We start from the raw sequence: 14,755 nt of genomic DNA, 5'->3' as shown, positions 1-14,755 counted from the left end.
GTTGAAACATAACAAAAAAAAAATACAAATTCGTTTTAATGGATGGGGTTTAGGACGTTGATGTAGCTTTTTATTTATATATATTTTTTTTCTCGATGTTTTTTTCTCGCCCTTAACTGGTGGCTCCGGGATGATTGGCGTATTGCATCGCCCCTCTTATCCGCATTTCGCGTCTGCAAGATATCGAGAAAAAGTGTATTTAAATAATATAAACAAAATATCACAGCAAAAGATTTTAAGGAATAATAATATTATCATATCTTTAAAAATAACCAAAAGAACCAAGTATACAAAAATAACATAATATCTTATTATTATTATTTTTTATTACAGACTGTAGTCTTATTATAGTAATAAATTACTGTCTTCAAGATAAAATTAATAGATAATGTTTTACAATATATATGAGGAAATTATGAAAAAATTAATAAAAAAACATTAAAATCCTACTTGAAAACTCAAATAATTAACTAAAAAATTACACACAATACTGTGTAATATTCTTTTAAGTATAAATAGATTAAGATTGATCATTTTAGTATATCATAATTATTGTAATCATATTATAGATGAATTCAAAGAATTATATTCTCTAGTTTTATTTAAACAAATATATTTAATAATAATTTAAAAATGTTCAACTAAATTTTATTAAATTAAAGAAAAATATATTTATTCATTTTACATTTTAACTACGTTGAAATATCAATAGAAAAAAAATTCCAATGAAGATTTTAAAATTATATATTTGTATTACTGACATTCACAACAAATAAATTCGATTTAATTTTACAACATGAGATATTTATCTTGAACAATAATAATATATTATTTTAATATGATTGAGACATTTGAATTTAAGTCCGTTTCATTACTGAATTCGTTCAATTTTAAAATCTTTACCCATAAATTATTGCTGTAAGTACTAATGTTTTTATAACCTCACTATATTAAGACGAGCTAAACTCAGAACCATTTTTCAAATGCGATGATTTATTATTGCTTTCAAATGCTTAATATAATAAATAATAATACAACATTGGCCTACGCTGAAGTGAGCGAAACGAGACGAGTGTTTGACATAATAAAATATCACTGATCTTGTCTGAACTTTTTTGAGTTAAATATTAAGCAAAACTTAAAGCTATTTAATCTAACAAACAATACAATTTTTAAGCTTTTACTTTCTGTGTTAAAAATAATGCTATTAATGTACACCAATTATTATATAGGTTATATAATTTACTTTTCTAACATTATCGTGTTAAAATTAATTATTAATAAGGTAAGTTATATGAAATATTACTGGTTTTAAATACAATATGAAATAGTATAATATTAAAACTTAAGTAAATATTTTATTTATATTAGTAATATACAGTGATATACAAATATACTTATGTAAAAGTTAGCTCAGTTTAATTCGTGTTGGATAATATTATTATATAATTTAAATGACTTAAAATATTTTAAGAATATACAAAATCAAAGATAAAAATATTTTCGTTTCGAAGAAATCAATCAAATAGTACCCTGGGTCATAATTGTATTTTATCTGCGTGGTATACATCATAATAATAGATATTGTATTATGTCTCGCAAAAATATATCGTCGAAAATACTTTGATTGTAAATTCCATGGCGTACGTTTTCCCAGCATATTGTATACAGTTCCGTGAAGTTAAAAATCAAATCTACTAAGAAAAACAAGGTTTATCCAATATGAAAACTGTTTATTACCATCATAGTCGTTGTTGTCATATAATATATTCGGCTTAGTCATTTGATGGGACAGTAAAGATATGATAATTTACAGTATTATACATGCACATAACAAGCTATACTGCACGCGGACACAGGTAGATAAGTTCTTGGAACCGTGAAATTGACATGCTAATATTCCATATTATATTATGTAAACAGAAATTTAAATTTTAGACCTTCAGGATCGATGATGGTTTATAGGAATTTATGTGTTATTTCATTACTATTGTAAATTTAGTAATTAATAATAAAAATAATATAGATTTAAATTATTAATTTGAGCTTAATTATAACGATAGTTGTAGTTAATATTGAATATAATGAGCTACAGCCGTTTGCAATTTCATAAAAATGTATCTAAAAGAAACAATAGAATATTAAATTAATAAACTATACAAACGAGTGTCTCTCAATCATAGTCCCTACAACCAGTATTATTATCATTCATAATAAGGTTTCAAAAATATAAACTTAACTCCGACTATTTTTATGGTTATTTATGTACCAAAGGTTTGAAACATTGTGAACACGTTTTTTTAAATATAATATACTTACAAAACTAAGATAATTTTATTTGGCTGAACATATTTTATAACATAGTAGTTGAGTTATTATGATGGTTAATGAAATTGAATCCTACAGAATTCAACCACATATTTTATGTAACACTCGTTTGATATTACTTTGTTTTATAGTTGGACAAGTGCGTTGTTTTATTTTTAATTCAATTTCACACCAGGTTTAACATCTTAACATTATAACTTTCATTTCAGGAAATCATTAAGTTTCACGGTTCATTAATAAACACAGTTGAATCCTCTGAGTTGTTTACATACAAGATAAATAAAAAACTAATATTTTTTCCCCTTAAAATAAAATAATAATCATTAATTTTATTAATAATGTTACAAAACATAATAATAATTTAATTTTTGAATTAAATATGAAGAAGCACTAATGGCAATATTCCGTTAAAGATATTTTCATTCTATGACCCAATCAAATTCCATCTTATTCTTTAGGGCCACTTGAAAACCTTTGTACGTCCAAAATATTACTCAGTCCGAAGTCTATATTTATGGACTAGTGGCATTTACTTGGACGTCGCTGTCCACAGAGTTTTAGGTTTGACCTTTTCCGGGTTTAATATATGTATATACATGAAATAAAAAACATTTTTGCAAGACCTTTGAACGACTGAATTGTTGCCAAAGAAAAAATAAGATAGAATTCGCGTAAATATTCGGCACGTATTCGAAATGAGCAAAAATATGTCTGAATAAAATATCATACACTTTTTATTATTAAATGTGGTCAATACATATTTTTAAGTAAGAATTTGGTATTTATTTACCAAGCTTTATTTACAATTTTTTCATCCCCATCCTATAAATATGTATAAATATATTCCTTTATATATCCACTTATATTATTCATGATATTATGATTGATATGTTTCCGAAACAAACTTAGTAAAAATTCTAGTAACACATCGCTATTTCCATACTTTTCAAGACAAAATAATTGGTGCTTAAGATTTAATTCTGGAAAGAAAACCTGTTTATTTTTATAAAAGATGAATATTAATGAACCACTAGCTAAAATATACCAATGACCACCATGATTTTAATCGAAAACAATCAATCATAATAATATTTAGATTAACTATTTGTAGGTATAATATTAAATAATACTGACTACGGTTGTAAGAGAAGTTGTAGATAATAAACGTAAGATAGTAAAATATCAATATTTCATATATTTGACATAATGTGATTATATTTTATTTAATTGTATTGATTTTTTTTTTATTCACAGTTCTATTAATGGCTTTATGTAAAATTACATAATACTAACTAAACATAGGTACTACTAAATTAATTAGTATGGTATATTTTGTTCCTGTGAAATTTAATTCAAGTTATATGAAACACATTGTCATAGTCAGGCGTACACAAAAAATATTTCGTTAAAATAGGGTGGAGGTAGCCAAAAATACAATTATTTATTATATTTATGGAAATAATAAATTTGAGTAGATATGTAATTTAAAATATTCCCGAGAAGGGGGACAACCCCCCCCGCCATTGAACTCACTAACCCCCTTCCCACCTATTGTTTACATATTATCATAAACTTAGAAATTTAGAAAAATTATATTAAAATAAAAGCTATTTAATGAACCTAAACTTCATCATAAGAGATATCACATACCTATAATATTATAATATAATGTATATGCAAATTTAATAGTGTCTAAAATAAATTTAAATAAATTTAAATTGAAAATTTTTTTTGTTTTTTTTTCTATGTTAATTTTAGAAACTACAATTATCACATAATAATATAATATATTATAATTAAAGGACATGAGTTTTCTAAATTAATATTTTTGAATAATATTATATTACAATATATATATTTAGTTATTTTTAAGGGAAGCTTAAGTAACATTAACTCCTTTCCATAAAATAATATAATTGAAAAACAACTCATATATATATATTTATTACCATATATATATATATATATATGGTAATAAAGATAATATATGTATATCAGTTCAATGTTACATTATTTAAGATGTTAAGATAAAGTTTAGTAAATTATATGATTCAAATACTTATAACAACATTTTAATTTGTGTAACCAAAATATTTCAAAGTAATATACAAGTCAAAAGTACCAGTAGGACGCAATGCTTTGAATTAATAGATAATTTCCCTCAGCTGCTTTTGTAAATATTATTAGATAAGATTTTTGCATATATTTGGTTAACTTATAAAATAAAGAAAACATTTACCTTTACAGAAAAATTATTAACGCAACTGACCTATAAGTAAAAATGTTCTCTTTATTCTCTCTAAACTTATGATGAGGCAATTAAAATATATTATTAAATTATCACTGTTGAAAGTTGTACGTCACTTGCGTATCATAATATTTATATGAATAATTTTACTAAAAATATATTTAAAAAATAATTATAATAAAAAAATAATATTATTAAAGATTGACAAAACATTTAATTTAGATAAATTAAACCTAATACAATTATAACGTGTTTGAAATCTGTTAAGAATTTTTTATACAAAAACCAAATAAGATTTGGAGTAAATATGACACTTCTAGATTTTCGAAAAATAGACTCTTTACAATTGTATAGATTGAGAATTAGAATTTATTTCACATTATAATTTTCTTCTGGGCTTACCAGCTCTTGAAAAATGCACGTTACTGCCTTATAAGTTATTTCAAATATATTTATACTTTATAGACTTTGTTTATTTTATTTTTCTCTATATTGTCACTATTGGTTACCGTAACCGGAAATAACAAATAGGCATACATCCCGGACAATATCCACATTACTGGAAAGGAAATAAGAGTAATGAATAATATGTACATGTAAATCGTTATTTTTTATTTGTATTATTATAGTTTACTGCCAGGCTACAAAGTTTTCCTACAGTATAAAATAAATCTAGGTCAGTAACGGTCAAGGCTTTTTCTTGTGTCTTGTCTGAATTCAGCTTAAGCAAAAACTTTGAAGTCTAACTTACCAATACAATAAACTACATTATGTACATTTTCGCATTACTTACATGAAAGGTGATATTTTATCTTTTATTGTTTCCTGAAAAATAAATATTAAAATGATAAATAAGGTTTGACAAAATCATTTTATATGATTGAAAAATTGTTTAAATACGATGTTAATGTAATTAAAAACATTTTTATGTACTTATAAAAAAATAACACAATATAGTTATTATATTTATATGTATATTATATCACATGACTTACAATATTATAGTTTAATATAATAAATTTAATAATAGTGTGTGTTATATTATTAATTCTCAGTTTATAATATTTCCAATGATTTGGTTAATTTCTGTGTACTACACATATACGTATTACGTCCTTAATTCTATATATTTATGAATTTATAAGAAATTAAGAAATCTGATGTAAAATAACCGTTAATCGTTAATTGTATGTTGAATTTAATCAGTAGTCATTAAATAGACTCATATCAAAATGATTGTTATTCTTAGATTTTATATATACATATTAAATTAATATTATACATTTAACGATTTAACGAACTAGTAGGTTTATTTTAAATTATAATATTTTCATTAAAAATTAATTTATGATTAAAATATTGTAAAATTAATTTATATTATCGGAGTTTGTTAATAATGCGATTAGTTTTATTTACATTTTAGACCAGCTTATAATATTATCTTTGTCCATATCCGTTTCACAAAAGGATTTACTTTAAGGTCATAAGGTTAGGTTGGCGAATACCGATTTTAGAAGGTGTTAACAATTTATTATAAAGTTTCGATATATTATTGTTTTCGAATTAAACTATTGATTTTACTAATAGATAAAATATTTAAGTTTACAACAATTTAATATATACTTCGTAACAGTAATAACTGTAGAATTAGTAACTTAAATGTATGATTAAAATTATTTGTGTTGCTATTGCTTGGAAAAATGGAATTAAAGGGCAACAAACTAATACACGAATATATGACATGCCAAAATGTATAACAAATTAATAGTGTAAAAGCTATTTTTAAATTGATTATTATAAATAATAAATTAATCAAATAATGTTGTAATTACACACATTATATTAAAACTTTTTTATCTAGTATATATATTTTTTATAGCAAATAGTATATACTAAATATTAAATTAATATTAATTATACTTAATATTATAAAGGGTTATTCGTAATTATTCATCCAATTTCAAATGCTTATATATTTTTAGTTTTAATTGTTTCAAGTATAAAGTAACATAATGGTACATTAAATAAAAAAAAATAGTATTTCAAATGTATATAATGGTATCAATAACTGTTCCATGTGGCTTCTCTTGGCCACACAAGTCATCTAGGTCATCTAGTCAAAACTGTAATTTATTCAATACGTATCTGTCACTATCTGATCGTATCATACGTAATTGATTACGTTAATTCTTTCATTCTCTTTGGTTTATGATAATATAATTATCATACGATAGTACGTATATAGTACCTTAAACATATACCGCCAAAATACATAGTAACACGGCGTAAAAACAGATGACCCAGGGGCCAGGAAGCTAAATGCAAACCATGAGATGATTCATTTTGAATAACTCTGTATTTAGTAATTTTCAGTGTATACATAAGCTTTAAGTGTGCTAGCTAAACTTCTATAGTAAAATTTAAATCATATCACATATAAATTGTAATTTATTAATTATGTCAAATTTAATAACTTTTAGATGACTACATTTTAAAAGAAACTCATTAAATATTTTCTGTTTCAGTAATTTCATAATATCAAAATCAATGGTCTCAAAGAACTTTGCTTGAACCATTATTTACCTATTTTATTTCAATAAATTGTATTCGTGGCTCAAACGTTATTAATAGTAGTAATATAATGTTAATCAATAAAAATATTTATTGAAACAAACACATTATTAGATCATTTTATATCACTAATATTATAAATAAGTCACTATTTCAATTGAATACCTAAGTATTTATTGTTAATTTCTGTAGATTTTTAACAACATGACGCATTTACTTAAATTAATTCATATAAATGTGCACAAAAAATAATAATTTTAAGATTCAACACTTGGTTAGTTGGTTCTAATAAGACTACATTATAAAAAAGCATATATTTTTTTAATTAACTGTATTTAATATAAATAAAGGTGTTTGATTTGTAATTATTTTTAAAAAATAATTAATACTAGTTATAAAACATTATGTAGGTGGATAAAAGGTAATATAAATGTTTTTTAATACTAATTACATTTCTGAATATTTTATAGCCAAAAATTTAGTTTTAAAGTTCATAAATAAAACTGCTAAAGCACCAATAAACATGTTAAAAACAAATTAATAAAAATAATTACAAGGTGATGACATATAAACGCATCGTATATACATTAAACATGGATATTAAAATATACAAATTCCGTAGTATATATATACAAATAATTATAATAAAACGCCGCTGAAACAGTATGTCTGTATGTTCACTGATGACAATAATTTACGTTACTACTTCACGACATTGTCTTCGAGTCAGTCTCAATTTCTATTCAAAAGGAGTAGGTATGTATGAGCATAAAAATAATTATATTTGACTGTTTATGCACAGTCACCACCTCCAAATATAATATAAAGTTAACAATAGTAAAAATAACAGTATGGAAAATAAATAAACATTTGTCGCACTGACGTGGTCGAAATACCAGCTTTATTTCATTACCCTCAATAACGACCTATATCGTGTAAGTACCGTACTATTCGATTAGAATTTCTAAATATTCAAAACTATAATGTTTAAATAATTACTCATACTTAAGTAAGTAAAAATCATTCCAAAATTATATTTGTGTACTTTGAAATTCTTAGAAAAATGTGCAGTTTGTAAAATTTAAGTATGTAAGTTGACATTTGAAAATGCGAAAAACTTAAGAAAAATGATAACGATAGAAAAATATATTTTAATGACTTCAAATTATGCGGAAAAATGTTTTCAAAAACGCTTGTATTCACTGATTAAAATATGATAGTGTAGCGATAAAAGAACCATCTCGTCGTATACACAATATATAATAAAAGCATGACGTCTACAACTGCCGATAGAATATTGTTTTCAAAAAGAGTGTGCGGTACCTCGTATTATATTTCATATACGCTGAACTGACACGCACGCGCACCGTAACATCTATCCACACACAGCCACTCGTCTTCATTATTTATTGTGAAAACAAATAGTGAGGAACCCACTGTCAGCTTTTTTTCCCGTCACAAACCGTGTGTACAACTATCTGGACGGCTATATACAACGGTCGACGCACGCGGACCGGAAAAATCTGCGAACCAACAAACGCCGCCGGACACGCGACATCTGGTCGTTGTCATACTCTGTACTCGGTCGCACACATACGACTGACATATACGCGTTGAACTATATTTTTGTATAACATTGAGTCGGATATGTGTGTTTATGGATTGTGATTATTGCCAACTTTTCACGCCTAAACAGCGATATGTAATAACATGTTATTCGAAACGTCACATGCATCAGCTACGAAGTACTTTTTGAGTATTATTGTATGGGTAGTAGACACCAATATACATCGATTCTAATTATTATTATTATAGCTCAAATAGTTAATTCGGTAACTGTTTTATAAAATAGTGTTTAAAAAAATTAATGTATAAGTACATTGTGTTCTCTAACATAAATACGTGAAAAAATTCTCATAATATCATGATAAATTATTTCTGGTATGATAATATACACTTATATCTAATTTAGCGCTATAATTTAAAAAAGTATGTGCTTATTAACACAATGTTCAACTTTACTAAGTTATAATTGTTATGGAATTGAAAACAACAACAATGTTTTACGTGGAATTACATTAAACAACTATTAAATGTTTTTTAATTGATTACAATAGAATGGAAACTATGTTAATTTAAAATACAACAACAATATGAATTATTAATCATATTATATATTAGCATCATATAATACCTTTATGTTGGATCTAAAGAAAAACTAATTTTGTTAACTAAATAACAAAAACTTCAGTACACAAATAAAAGGTAAAAATATGTATTATTACAATGAAAAAGAAATACCTAGTTCTACATTTTGATTATATACATACATGATACATATATTATATAAGTTTGTATCAATATTTAAAAACATGTTAAAAATTTAAATCAATAACATTTTAAAATAAGTTAAAGTAATCAGTTATTATAGGCTTAATACTATTGGTTCCTTTCGGGTTTTGTAAACAAAAATAAAAATAAAATTTCTGTTTTTAGTATACTCTATTACTTAAGAAAAGTTTTAGATTATAATCTATTATTGTTCAAAAATAGTCATTAGTTAAGAGTTTTTTTACATTTAAAGTAGTAAAAAGTACAGTGGTTTTAAATTTTTCTAATTTTTTATAAAAATAACACATTTGAAATATCATTTCGCGATGAGAAACCTACTAAAATGTATAATTATACTCATTGTAAAACAAATTATAGATTTAACAATTAAGAATGAAACAAAAATAAATATCAATTACTTTAAAACTCTGTCATTGATTTATTAAATATAAATTTTAAATTGCAGATATAATCTTGAGTACCAAAATTAGAGATACTTTTATACCAACCATCAGAATTTGATGAAATTACTTTTCGTCTAAAATCACTTAATTTTCACAAGCGAGGATTACAATTATATAAATTATTTATCGTGTATTTACCAAATCTAAAAACTTTGGTTTTAATTAAACATTCATATAACATTCGAAAAAAAATAATGATGGTAATTGTTTAAATAATAATAATACATTTTAATACATAGTACCAACAAACCTTAAAATTATTAATAACACAAAACTTAAATTTCATAACTTTAAACTTATGTTTTTTTATCTATTTCAATTAATATAATTTTTTAATATAATTTTCTATAAAAAGCTCAAAATAAAAATTGTTTATAAAATTTAATGTTAAAGGGTATTGAGTAAATTGAATAATGTGTTATTATTATTTATATTTTGGCGCTTAGTACGTTGTTGAATGGTTTGTTTGTATACTGGTGGATTAGCGTTAAACCAAAATCAGCACAGTGCTTAAAATATGTCGAAAAAATATTATAACGCTTATCTGATATTATTATATCTTGAGATTAATAGTAGTTATAAATTGACGTGGGATTACATCAGGGGTATTTATTATTATTATTATTTATTTTTTTTTTATGAAACTTATTGCACAATGAGTATACTATGTATTATAGTATGTAATTTAATACGACGCTATACAATGAATATAAATACTAAATATTAAATTATATAGTTGTTTTTTTAAGAGAAAAATTACCATTTTAGACAAAAAATATAAAACAACTAAGGAAAATTAGAAAAAATTATATCCCGGTAAACTTTTCTCGTCCGTTTATTTATTGGAGTAATACGAGTATAATATTAAGTTCACACGCCCGCATAAATATTACGACCATCTGTCACAGATTTGATAAAACAATTATAAAGTATATAACAAAAGGAAAACTTATTCTTAAAATAAATATCTACTTGAAACAAATACCAATTTTTATTATCCTTATCTACCATTTAAATTAATTAATGAAGTTTTTATTAAATATGCCTGAACAGTACAGTTTGACTGGTATGTGAGTCGTATAATGTGGGTGTATTATTATAGTTCATGTTTTAACTACTTAAAATGTTTGAAATTGGCAAAAGCACACAAAAACATATGAGTATACAATATAAGTTGGGTTACATAAAAAGTATACTGTAACAATAAGTTGTTCTTTCTGAATTGTCTCGTTTGATTGGATGGTCGGATGAGAGCATATTGTTAAAAACTGAACATTTAAATTTATCTTAGTTGATATCAAAATTAAATAAAACAATATATTTTTCAATTGTCTTTGTCAAACAAATAGATTTTGCTATAAAATTATAACTGTATGTTGAATATTTTATTGTAGTCAACTATGGGAATTCAGTAAAGTTTGATCTGATACTGGATTAATCATTCAACGTTTTCATAAAATATAATAAAAGCAAATATTATTAAATTATATTAAATAAATTGTTATATGTTTTTAAATTAATATATTATGTACATTGCGATTGCAGTAGACAAATCTAATAAATTTTAATTTTTTTTTTTGGAAATATAATTTTAACAATAGACAAATATTGCTACTTGCAATGACTAAACTAGTACAATAATAGTTTATATCAATATATGTTATAATATAAACGTGTTATTTTTAACAGTTATTACCTTATTACAATATTATAAATATTAATTTACTGTTATTTTATTTAATAAGCAATTTATTTATTTTTAAATATTGAAAGCACACAAAACAACAATATATAATATAAATAATATAAACAATATTATAATAAATTATTAAGTATAAAAAGAAAAAATACTAAACGTTTTTAAAAAATGTTTGCTAAAAATATATTCAACTCTAAATAGTGAAATTTAGATGTAATTATGTTTATTTAATATATCACGATTATACCGATGATTATAATATTGAAACAGACTTTTAGTGTTCGTTCAAGTGTACTGACATTATTTTATTTAACCAGAAAACTAATTTTTTAAATTCTTGCATTGATTATTAATATTTCATTGTACTCAACGACTTATATTACTCTGATTTCCAGTTATTATTTAAATCATCATAGTGTATATTTTATATACTGCAGCTGAACCATATTAATATGTAATACATTTTATTAAAATATTTTTGATTCATTTTTAGATCATATAAAGAATTTCAAATAATACGATAAATTGACTGTGAATCACTTGACTAAATACGACAGCTAAAAATAAGGATAGTTTTTAAGGATGCGTTTTTCTTTTTCTTTTTTCCACATGACCTAATGTGATATTTAGATATTAATATGTGCCATTAAAATATTAAATCTATCTAAAATGTATTGATTGATATACTCTTTGTTTCTTTACATTGATAAGTTCATATAGAAAAAAAAATTATAATGAAAAATTATAAATATACCTTCTATAACTGAGAATCTAAAATATAGGATATAGGGAACTATTAAAATATTGGACAAAGTCCATATTTGTCTTATGATAACAGTATTGAGTAAGGTTATAGTCGTTTTGGCTCAGCATTACATAATATATAACTATATTATATCGGCTGCAAGCCAGACGACACTATTCTATTTTGTAAACACATGTTTGATAGTTAACTAATATTAGTCTTAAACTTTGATATCGTGTATATATTTATGAATTTGATTTTTAATATAAATTGTATATTTTTCATAATTTATTTTGAACTATTATTTGTTTAACCACGTGGCGCATACCTATGTTAAATATTTGTCATAAACGAATTTAATAGATTTAAATTTACCCGGAGGTGTTGTTTTAAAGGTGTTCGTTCTATAGACAATGTAGATACCAGGGATTTGAAGTTTACTAAGAGATTAAAGCTGATATCTTTAGGTAGTTCAAAACTTTAGGCTGACATATCATTAGAGCTATTAACACTATAATATATTATACTTTTGTCTTACTGTTTTATCTGTGTAACACCTTTGAATGTTATTACTTATTAGTTTCCATTAAAACCAGATATTTATATTATCTAATCATACTTTGTAGCTATATTTTATTTTAACATAACAATATCTATAATTCTTATCATAATATTAAACCTTTTATTTGCACTCTATCGTTATAATTAATCCTTAAGAAAATTAATTTTCCTTAAATAAAATAGTTAAAATTATAAGAATTGATGATATTTTTTAAATTTAAAATAACAAAGGTTTTTTAAATTTTATTTTAGTTTGAATCGTAATAAGCTTCTATCCTTGTCCTAATTTTTGATAGACCAATTATTAAAAAATAAAATAAAATAATATCTTATTAGTTATAATATGGTACGATGGTGTACATAATAACTAAACTCGACTTAAATATGACATTGAATTATTGGTTGTGTACGTAATCTGAATTATAGATTAATTCATCTGCATATGATATATACAATGTAATTTAGTATATAATGTTGAAGTTTAATAATGTTATGAAATTATGTGAGTGTGTTTTTAGTATAACACTAATTTATTGTATAATTGCTACAACCGTTGAAAATATTTCAAGATCAGTATACTTAATTTAATGTAATTATTATCATTTTTTTTTTTTTTAAGCTTCGTCCAATATTATTGTATAAATGATACTAATTATTGATTATTGGTTTCAAATTTATATCATAACACAGCATTATCCGACGAAATGAGTGTTGCATAATAAGGGAACGAAGCATCCAGAAAATATAGAAAATATATTTACAATTTTTACCAATATTTTGTTTATAGTTACTTCAATATATACAGAACCAAATAGTATATCCTAGATGACATCAGTAGATAAACCATTCTCGTTACTAATTCATACTCCTTGCAACCTATATCAAAGTGATATTCAACAGTCCAACGATGAATAAGGGCCCCATTTGCCAAAATGCATGTAAATAGGGACGGAGACCCATGGGAAAATCCTTCTTTCTTAGTAAGGTAGTAAGTCATCTCGTGCTATATAATAATTATTATTTAGATAAATATCTTATTCTCATTTTTATATGACTGAATGATAAAATTAAAATATTTATTGATTTTGGTTTATTTTTTTGTTGAACACATTAATGTCAAATAAATATAACAATGAATGTAAGTACAAAAAAAGATAATATATTTTCATTTCCTTATAGATAAATAACCTAAAAACACGTGTCAGAAATATTTCCTTTGTTGTATTTTTTTTTATTATTGTTATTTTTTATTTATTTATTTATTATTTTTTTGTTAACATAAATTGGAAAAGAAAAATCGTAAATTCCGTGTTAAAAATACCTACAGTATATTTCTTGAAAAAATAAAAATTACGTTCGAGGTTTTTGAAAAATTGTTGGCACAGGTTCAAAATGTCAAATACGTTCTGTAGACAAAATCGATATTGCTTTGCCCAGCTAAAGAAAAAAAATAAAAGTAAAAAACATACACTTCATCTGACAACCCTATTGTTAAGATTTTCTAAAAAAAAAAAATGTAACTCTCGATTTTTATTTTTATTATTTCTTTAATAATTCCTATAAATACTGTTTCTGTAAAGTTTCGACAATAATCGCTTTTGAAGTTTCTGTGTCTGTCCCTAGACAGTAACTCATCATTCCACCTACAGTTTCTCTGATATTCCCATTAGACACCAACAATATAGATATATTTAGTTAATTACTTTTTAGTTTATTGTACTACCTTTACCCTATCTAATTCACAAAAAATGAAAAAATTATAAAATAAAGTTCATATACATTGAACTAAAAAATTATTAAAATTAATA

General features: G+C 23.6%; 2 protein-coding genes across 7 annotated transcripts in view; both read right to left on the bottom strand.

The window, feature by feature from the left end:
• Positions 1-14,755, bottom strand: part of LOC132923007 (CXXC motif containing zinc binding protein) — a 433,444-nt gene that overhangs the window by 374,516 nt on the left and 44,173 nt on the right. The window lies entirely within an intron of this gene.
• Positions 1-14,755, bottom strand: part of LOC132920120 (octopamine receptor beta-2R-like) — a 174,897-nt gene that overhangs the window by 138,961 nt on the left and 21,181 nt on the right. For 4 of the 6 annotated variants that reach the window (XM_060982213.1, XM_060982210.1, XM_060982214.1 and 1 more), the window contains one exon: positions 5,370-5,401. The exons of the other annotated variants lie outside the window; for them this stretch is intronic. The gene's annotated coding sequence lies outside the window, so the exon portion shown is untranslated. The remainder of the gene's footprint in view (positions 1-5,369; positions 5,402-14,755) is intronic. 6 annotated transcript variants of the gene reach the window in all.

This window comes from Rhopalosiphum padi, chromosome 2 (genome assembly GCF_020882245.1).
Source record: "Rhopalosiphum padi isolate XX-2018 chromosome 2, ASM2088224v1, whole genome shotgun sequence".
In the NCBI taxonomy this organism is placed as follows: domain Eukaryota; kingdom Metazoa; phylum Arthropoda; class Insecta; order Hemiptera; family Aphididae; genus Rhopalosiphum; species Rhopalosiphum padi.
Note: the sequence above shows the minus strand (reverse complement) of the source record. Positions and strands in the feature narration are given on the sequence as shown.